At 39.5% G+C, this 8,462-nt stretch overlaps 1 non-coding gene across 1 annotated transcript; it reads left to right on the top strand.

Moving 5' to 3' along the window:
- The first annotated feature begins 717 nt into the window (after window positions 1-717).
- Window positions 718-799, top strand: trnas-gcu. The gene has a single exon. It is a non-coding gene; the product is annotated as a tRNA-Ser (tRNA).
- Window positions 800-8,462: the final 7,663 nt, after the last annotated feature.

Genomic DNA, 8,462 nt, shown 5'->3' with positions numbered 1-8,462 from the left:
TAATCAGTCTGGATTTATGAAGTCTTTCCTGCCAAGGCCAACTACCTGAAACTTTAAAAGATATGTATATATGTAATATACACTTACAGAGACACAAATGCTTTTTAATCAGTATTTATTATAGAATGCTACAAGTAAGCTGGTTTCTATGGAAACCCAAAAGAAGATAAATCCATAACAATCAATCAGTAAGTCATATAGATTAATATATTTATATATGATTTTGTTTTTGTTTTTCCATGATAAAAAGTGACATTGAAAAATATTACACATAAGTTACTTTTTCTTTTAAAGTAGTTCATATCTTTGTATCCACCAATGTGTTCATATTTTGAAGATTTTGGTTCTCTACATTTTTTCTTTTTTTGGAGGGGGTGGGGGGGATGATTTTTTTTTTTTTTTTTTTTTTTAGGTATTTCATGGGAATTTGGGTAAATTATTTTAATTTGGGGGGGAATTTGATTAAAAATTTGTGAGGGAGATGCCCTTGGCATTTTCTTGGATAGCATTGGAAATTTGAGGGAATTTGTTTGGATGTTTTTTTTTCCAATGTAGTTTTGGTGGAATGTATTTGAAATTTGATCTGAAATTTTGGGTGGAATTAGCTCTATATTTTTGGGTGGAATTTTCAGTAAAGTTTCCCTTTAATCTCAGGGGATTTTCAGAAAGATTTTTCCTGTAATGTCATTTTCAGACATGACTCATTATTATATAACAGACGAGGTGGCCGAGTGGTTAAGGCGATGGACTGCTAATCCATTGTGCTCTGCACGCGTGGGTTCGAATCCCATCCTCGTCGTGGTAGATCTCTTGCCACATGGGAGATTCCCAGTGCAACACACTTTGTTAGAACTTGGAATCAGAGGGTTGTTGAAGTCCTAGTCAGACCAAATGTGGACTTTGGTTTAAAGTCACTTCCTGAGTACTGTCAAAGTGCCCTTGAGCAAGGCACTGAACCCCCAACAGCTCCTAGCAGTGCTTCACTGGAAGCAGTAGAGCCATCACTGACATTAGTCAATGGGGATCCTGTTTTCACATATGTATTTGCATGCATTTCAGCCGTGTTCAACAATAGAGTGTAAACTGTAAATTTCCCTTCAGGGATTAATAAAGTATATCTTAATCTTAATTTTACCATCACAGGCTTGTTTGAGGGGAGAAGGAGGTTTGTGACACCTGATCTCCTGATATCCCTGATAACCCGATGTCTCTTTTAATTTTGTAATTCTGTGATTTATTATCGCTAGAGTAAGGGGCAAAAATTACTGTAATATAATTTTAGGCCATGTCACCCAGCCCTAATCTTTTGTTTTGGCACCATGTCACACTACGCAAGAACCACGTCCTGTTTTCACCACCAGACTGGCAACACTACAAGTATGATCCTGACCAACTGTTGTTGGCATCATGACTATTTTATCACTGTGCACTAGTTCACAGGTCACCCAGAAGGCCTGGAGGGTGATGACCTCTCTTCAACATACTTTTGGTAATGTTGGCAAGACCGTGTGTCTGATGCTTACACGCTCAGGAGAGTAGGGATGGGAAGGGTAAGCTGCCGGATACGGGAGCATCAGCCGTGCTTCAATGGGTATCTTGCATGCTTTCCAGGGCTTGATCCAGGCCATAGGATACTGGGTGTCCAAGACCCGGTGGGTTGGACCAGACGCCATGGAGGGGTCAGCTGGGAGGATACCTGGAAAGATAGGGCATGGGCCTGTATGATGGCCATCAGGAGGGTGGAGCAGTACAGGACCAAGGTTGATGCGGTGAAGTACCAAACCGGCATATGTCCCCATACCTGGCCTAAAACTGGAGAGGCGTCTGAGTTTACTTGATTGTCCTCCTCCCCCAGATAAGCAGAAGAAAATTCACGGAAGGATGGAATTTTATAGCGTCACTCTGGAAAATGAAGCTACAAAGATAGGTTTATGTTGTTGATTAGGGGGAAAATGCTCGCCTATTGGTCAGCATCGGGATACACATTTTTGGCCTAAGGTCGGGGTGTTTGATATAACTAGAAGGAAGACTCAAGAAAATTGGACATGCCAACCTTTTGGGATTGAGGTCATGGGGTCTGATATTTTATGAAGGGCTGCAATCATGCAACAGACAGACAGCTCGGGATGCTCATAAGGAGCTTGTGAATAATTCACTTCTGCACAAGCCAACAGTGATAAGAAACATGTACCATGAGAATATAGGGGTTAATCTTGGCTAAATGATGTAATCTTTCCAAACCTATGACATAAAATTATATACATAAAACATAAGCTAAGACTTGATGTTGCAGAGGGAGTTGATGAACCTCAGCTGAGGTATTAAAACATTTATTTTGATATTTTCTATTTCCCTGGTCTGTGTCTTTCATTTTTCAATTTGAATGAAATGACAAAACAGGATTAAAGTTTCCACAAAGTGATTGAATCTGTCATCATTATTCTTCTTCCTGCAGCAGCTTTGCCAATAAAGATCTGATTGAATCTATCATTTGACTTTGCTGCCATCTAGTGGCCACTTACTGCAGTTTTTGACAATTTAACCCCGCCACAGAGATCACTCCTGTTGGACATGGAAATGTGAGATAATTTTGATGAAAACATTTTTTTCAAAACATTTCTTAAAATGCCTGTATTTTAAAAACGAATATTTTAGTACAGTCTTCAAGACTGGAGCATAGATAAAAGGCCCTTAATGCTTGGTCTTCTTGATTTTTTTTTTCCTTTATTTTTCCGTCTTTTTTTCTCTATTTTTAAAGGCGCTTAAAGATTGGGCTTCTTAATTCTTTTTATTGTTTTTTTCGTATGCTCCAGTCACTGATTTAGCCAGCAGCCTCTGCAACATGAAACTTAAAGTTATTTGCAAAGGCTGTAAAAAATGTTGGATGAAGTCTGAATGATGCCTGTCAGATTTCTGAAAGGGGTCCAATCTGCAGCAGCCATGTTTAAAACTCTGTCACAAACTAACTTTAGATCAACCTGGAAACAAACAGAAGTGGGGCTGAAGTGGGTCAGTTTTGGGCTGAAACTACAGAGCACTACAGTGGTCAGACGCTGGACTGTTACTGTGTTTCTACTGACTTGAAGCTAGAGATCACTCTGAAACATCAGGAGCTGTAGTCTGCTTGCCTACAAACAGGTTTTCCACACATTCACCAGCATATTAATGACAGCATACACAAGGTCACAAGGTGGGGCTGTTTGTCCAGTTTCACTGAGAGCATGAACAGACACTCATACACCATTAACTTTGTTTTATAATTAACGAAACTAACTCTTGGACTTGGACTACCAAATGTGTATGGTTTTCATGTTTCAAGCTTTCAAATCACAAATGACCCCAACATTACCATTTACCTCCATTCATGAACATTTTCCCCCAGAAAGGGGCGGGATTAGCACCAGTTTTCGGCAAAGAATCCGAATGGGTTAAAGCTATCAGTAAGCTTTTGTTACGCATTTTTTTTCTTGAATAAAACTTTCTTTTTGAGCCTTCTCATGTTAAATATTTTAAAATGTGACATTGCCAACCACAGGCATTGGTCTTCAATTCCTGCCTCTTTTAGAAACTGTTAAGATCCATCAAAATATTTTTAAGACAGAAAAAAAAACCCAGATGATTGATGATCTCACTCTAATAAAAATCTACCGTCATTTTACCTTCCAGCACCCAAAAGCTTGTTTGAAAGGTTAGTTCAAAACCAACACAATTATAACTGTAGTGATTATCAATCCCTAATTTACTTTTAAACTCTCTGCTGTGTTTTCTTTGTTTAGACAACATATTTGAAGACTTCATGGGTCAAATCTGACCCATTCTGGTTTCACTGTTTTTAAAGCATGAGAGCACTAAATCTGTGTTTGCCGATGTTAACACAGATTTTAACATTGGATTGATATTTTTCACTAACGGGACTCACTGCAAGGTTAAAGAGTTTATATCACTCTGTCCAAGACTGAGGGGGTTTACTGTACAGCAGCAACAGCAGCTAATATGACGAGTCTGAGCAGCTGATGGAGACTTTCAGCCATTCAAAGGTAGGCTGGTATGGCGCTATTATTGCTGCAAAAGTATTTGTGGATCGTGCGTGGTACAAGTGTTGCAAAAGTTACGTGTATGACAGCCAATTGAGAGCCAGATTTCAGTTGTTACTAATGGCTAAAGAGGATTTTGACAATTTGAAGCAAAAAGGAGTTAGTTTTCTGGACCAAAATTACCTTAGTCCACAATTACAAAATGCTCTACATATCTGCAGATTAGTGCACGCATTTGTGGGTCTTTGTATGAATTTGAAAATCTTTGCACGCATTTACATATCCTTGCGCACATTTGCAGATCTGAACACATATTTGCAGATATGTGCACACATTTGTGGATTTGTGCACGTATTTTCTAATCTGCTTGCTTATTTGCAGATTTGTGCACAGATCTTTGTATGCACGTGTAAATATCTCTGCAACAATAATAGCTCCATACTCGTATCCTGCTGGACTGTCGTCATCTGCAGATTGGTAGCAGCTCCGGAGAGAAAGAGATAAGAACAGAGGAATAGTCAGTAAAATGTCATTTTAATGTGCATCTATAAAAAAAGAATTTCTTTCTGTCTTTATCAAAATATTAAATGAGAAACTGATACTCACCTCCACTCTTCCTATTATCCTACTCGACCTCAGGAGACCAAGTGGGATAAGAGAGGAGAGAAAAATAATGGTTAGCAAGATCAGTTAGAATATCATATAGAAAAAGACAAACTAAAGTTAAGTTAAAGTTTAAATAATAGTTATTGAGACTGATAAATATTCTCTAAATCACTAAGAAATAAACTTATATCAAAAGTTTTTCAGGTAGAGTATGGAACCAGTTTATTCAGCATTCCTGTGACTTTCTCCACAGCTCTGAAGCTCATACTTTACCGGTTTCATCCACATTAATGAGCTTTGTGCTGATGATGAAGTAAAACAATGGTCAGGTCAGATAAAGAAAGGTTAGTTAAACACTACTGGACACACTGGATCTGAATAAACACATTTACAATGCAATAACACAGTTTTATGTCCTTGTCTTCACATTAAAACTCCTCCTTTACCTGTCAGAAGCTCGTACTTACCTTTGTCATGGGGAGTAAAATGCGGCGTCCCATGCGGTCCAGTTCAAAAAAAGGTAAGACAGAGAATGGTTAGTGAGATCATTGGTACATTATTGGTTAGATACAGATAGATAAAACAACAATAACACACATTTCATTGTCTTTATACTCTGTTAGTGTAGTGAGGACAGGTACAGTCAAGAGCAGCATGTACCAGCGCTTTAGTTTGATCAATCAGAAGTTTATAACTAAATTGATCATAGAAGGACCCCTATAAATGGACCAAAGTACCACTAATTTATTAAAAATAAAGGATTTTCCTGGTAGAGTTTGGCTAGGGTGCAAATAGGCTGTTTTGTAGATCTCATCAAGCTGCATGTGCCAACCAAATTTCTGACTGCCTCAAACTGGAAGTTTGAAAGTTTAAATTCATTTATAATAACCATTTGGTTGCATTTTAAGCAGAATGTTTTGCACCATACTGGTAACAGTTTTATCAAGCAGACACAGCAAAGGAATTCAGACATTTCCCAACAGATTTGGACTTGGTTGGTGTAAAAATCCAACCTTAGAAATGCAGTCTTTAGTTCAGCAACATTGGAGTCTCTTTAAGTCAGGAGCTTGTACTTACCTTTGTCGTGGAGTGTAAAAAGCAGGGTCTCACATGGTCGAGATTAAAAAGTTAAGAGAGAATGGTTAGTAAGATCATTGTTACATCATTGGTTAGATATGGATATTTATACTTTAGGAAAATCAAATCAACATAACAAAAACAATCATTTCCTCTTAATCCTGACATTATACTCCTTAAATGTTGTAGCTGAGAACACGCACATCAAGATAATAATGACCAGAATGTTTGGGAGCTGCAGTTTAATCTTTCAGAAGTAAATAACTAAGAAAAATGTGCATTTTCTTTGAAAGCCAGTTACAGTAAATTTAAAACATTCAATTTATTAAAAAATCCAGTGACTGGTTCCATTTAAACAAAATGTTTTTGAATCCAATCCAGAAACAGTTAAAATGACAGATAAAGCTGGAGAGTTTAGGCCTTTACCAAGGGATTTGGACTTATTTGGTGTTGACATCTTAAATACAGAATCCTCTTTCTTTGATAATTTAAACCAGATTCAGTTAAAATGAGGTTCAAACCTTAAAGGTGTGGTCTCAATGTGGTCATGAGTACTACAACACTGGAATCTCTTTAAGTCAGAAGCTCATACTTACTTTTGTTATGGAGAGTAAGCAGCGTCCCCTTGGATCCAGCTCAAAAAAGTTAAGACAGAGAATGGTTAGTGAAATCATCGTTACATTATTGGTTAGATATGGATAGATAGATACTATAAAATCACATTAACACAACAATAACACACATTTACTTTGTTGTCTTTACATTTTAGTCTGCTAGTGTAGAAACTGAGGAAACAGTGAGAAAAAATATATTTGAATGACTGAATTAATTATTAAATATGATAAATTCTAAAAGAAGCAGGCTCAAACATCAGTACTCAACAAACTTCATCAAACTTATTTCCAGTTCTCTTAAGCTAAAAGCTGTGCATAAACATCCAATACTCTCATAGTGCTTGTAGTGTTGCTTCTTCTACCACTTCCATGTTGTTCTTTTTACATCATGTCTTACCGCAGGAGACCCCGGACCAGTTGGTCTAACAGAGAAATCTCCTGCTGTAAGATGTATGTTTGACCAACCAGATCAGGAGGATTTCAGGGACAGTCTGCCTGAAATTCTCTTGACATTTTAAGGAGTGAAAGTGTGAAAGCCGCTTGTATTTGCAAACACTGTAGGCTGGAAAGTCGAAGCAGTACTGGTACCTCTACACAATCACATAACTGCTTTACCTCCTGGTCTTGAAGATTATTTAAGGTCAGAAACTCGTACTTACCTTCTTTGTCCTCGGAGCTGCTGAAGAGACAGAGTTAAGTTAAAAGATAAAAATGACACAAAAATGGTTTGAATTCTTAAATAAAGGATGTAACACATTCAGAAACTCATTCTTACCTCCTCATTTTAAAGAAGAGTTTTGGATTTACCTTAATTATATATGACAGCTAAAGAGAAACAGAAATGTTAAGAGTCCAGGAGTTGAACCAGCGACTGTAGCCTCTGTTAACAAGGTGTCTGCTCCACCATCTGAGCTGATCCAGAGCTCCATACTTACCTTTGTTGTTTGTGCCCATGTGGTGCAGGCTTCACCAAACCTCTGTAAGGTCCAGATCCTGGTGTGAGCTGTGATCCAACAGCCTTTAGGGAGTTTCTCATGGTGCAGCTTTCTGGTCTGTCTTCTTTCTTCTGATCCTGTCCTGCTGAATACACGAGGTGTCGACAGCCCTGCCAGATGCAAGAGTAACCTGAACCATCATTGTTCCTGTGAAGAACAGCGATGCCTCAAGATCCCTCAGGATCCAAGACAAGTCGATACTTCCTCGTGCTCCAAAAAAGAGGTAGTCTGTTAAAATCCCAGTGCAAGACGCTACCTGGGATCTTTGAAGCCCTGCAGGATGCAGAGGCTCCTTGAGAACTATCTTGCCCAGCCAGACACAAAGGCAAGATGTCAAAAACGGTCCATTTCCCCTGCTGCTGGTAAAAAAGGAAATGTCCTGGTGCAAGACACTACTCAGGTTATCAAGCCCTGCCAGACTCAAAGGCTTGTTCTAAGGGTCTAAAGGGTCCATTATCCCTAAGCTCTGATGTGAAGGATCATTGGTGCTGCACCAATCCAGCCAAAGAGTTCTGATGGACGACTACAGGATCAGTCTGAGTTGCTGTCATCAGCCTCTTGGCAGCAGGACCCTCCTCCTCGTCGCTGTCCTCCCTTGTTCGATGTCTCCCTGAAGAGCTGAGTCCAGATGTCAATGGAACAGCTTCCTCTTCCTCTTCCTCCTCCTCCTTGGAGTCGCTGTCCTCCCATGGTCGAAGCATCCTCACCGAAGAGCTGAGTTCAGAGGTTGATGGAACAGGGTTGTCAACACAGCTATCCTCAGCTTCTGGCACAGAGCTGTCAGAATCACCTAGTCTGATGATCTCGACAGCAATGGATGGGAGATGGATCATATCCTCATCCTCGTCCACAAGCTCAGAGGAATTGCTGCCAGACTCTGGCTCCTCGCCTGCCTTGGGATGCTCGCTGCCAGACTCTGATTCCACATCTTCCTCTAGAACATCATGCTCTGGATCATACTCCTCTGGATGATCAGCTGCTTGCTGCCATTGATCAGCATGAAGCTGATCAATTGCATCAGCAATTGGGTCAGGCTCAGGTTCAGGGTCCTCATGTTGGAAAGGTGGTAAAGGGTCAACAAAAGGAAGATGAACCTCAGGACCAGCATGGGGGAAAGGAAGAGCAGCGTGAGAGAA

The sequence above is a fragment of the Cheilinus undulatus genome, linkage group 22 (genome assembly GCF_018320785.1).
Source record: "Cheilinus undulatus linkage group 22, ASM1832078v1, whole genome shotgun sequence".
In the NCBI taxonomy this organism is placed as follows: domain Eukaryota; kingdom Metazoa; phylum Chordata; class Actinopteri; order Labriformes; family Labridae; genus Cheilinus; species Cheilinus undulatus.
This window is presented reverse-complemented; position numbering and strand designations above follow the sequence as displayed.